Below are 1568 nucleotides of genomic sequence, written 5' to 3' on the forward strand. Positions count from 1 at the left end.
TTTTGAGTACTAAAATGCACCTGACCTAAGCCATGGCATTTTCAAGTACCTCATAAGTAAAAGCTCAGCAATGAGTAAGGAAGACCACAGAAGATTTAATACTTTTGAATACGATGTTGGAGAAGAATATATCATGGACTACTAGAACAGTGAACAAATCTATCTGGGAAGAAGTAGAGCCAGAATGTTCTTTGGGATCAGGATGGTGAAACTTTTTCTTATGTACTTTGCACATGATATCAGGAATCACTGGTTCCTGGAGAGGGATATCATGCTTGGTAAAATAGAGAGTCAGTGAAAATGAAGACGACTTCAAGGAGATAGAACAACACAGTGGCTGAGACAATGGGCTCATAGTAACAATTGTGGGGATGGCACAGGACTGGGCAGTGTTTCCTTCTGTTGGGCACTGGGTTGCTGTGAGTTGAAACTGACTCAATACAAATATTAACTCTGGAAACTTCATAACTGACCTCTGAAAAAGGGAGAGCAATTTCTTGTGTGGCACTCTCAGCACTATCAACCAGGGAAAATGGGAAAAGCCTTTAGGCTCCCAGTTGCAGGTAGCTGACTACCCTTCTATTTGTACCCAAACCCAATGCAAATAATCACAGGGGGACTGTGGGAGGCTCACATGGTGCTCTAGGTGACTGAAGGTCTCAGTAATGAACATCATATAGTCCCCTTTGAAAAGATAAACTTTCACTGTGAGGACAAAAGCAGATGAGATTTCAAATGCAGTAGGGGAAAACAAATTGGATGGAAAGTTTCAAGTAAAGTAGGGGGTTTTCTAGAAGATATAGTTCTCAGAAAAGACTGCTAGAGCAACATACTTCTTAAAGTGCAAAGTGTCACCTTGAAAGGTAAGATTTGTAGAAATATGGGACTCAGTACTTCAAAAGCATCTTTCTCCTCTGTAAAAGTGATTCTTATTCTGAAGAAAACATTAATTTCAACAATACAGATCATGACATTTGAGGAAATCCTCTTTCATGAAAGAGCCATTCATGGTTGCAACAATGGAAGTTATACATGAGTTCGGCAACATGAATTTCCACTCACTGAGGACATCTACCTTTGAATTTGCAATATAATTATGTGTAGCAATGTCTTAGTTTAGGAGCTCTGTTGGTATAGTGCTTAAGACATTTAGCTGCTAACCAAAAGGTCAGTGGTTCGAAGCTACCAAACACTCTGTGGAAGAAAAATGGGGCAATCTGTTTCTGTAAATATTTACAGCCTTGGAAACTCAATGGGAGTCACTAAGAGTTGGAATCAACTTGATGGCAGTGAGTTTGTTTTTTTTTCTTTTAATTTAACATCTTATTGCCTGTATTAAACTCTCAATGTGCTTACATCTATGACTCATAAAACTTAGAAATTTAGGACATTATGATTCAGGTGAGAATCAGAGTTATTTCTATGAAATAATTACAAATCCTGACATATGTTTTCATATTATTTAATTGTATATATGTTTACAAAATTTTGAGAGAATGAAGCAGATTATATTCCCAGAAATTGAAAACTGGATTTTAGGAATTTGATTTATTAATCAATGATGCACA

This window comes from Orycteropus afer, unplaced genomic scaffold (assembly GCF_000298275.1).
Source record: "Orycteropus afer afer isolate SDZICR_OR568_19922 unplaced genomic scaffold, OryAfe1.0 scaffold01204, whole genome shotgun sequence".
Taxonomy (NCBI): Eukaryota; Metazoa; Chordata; class Mammalia; order Tubulidentata; family Orycteropodidae; genus Orycteropus; species Orycteropus afer.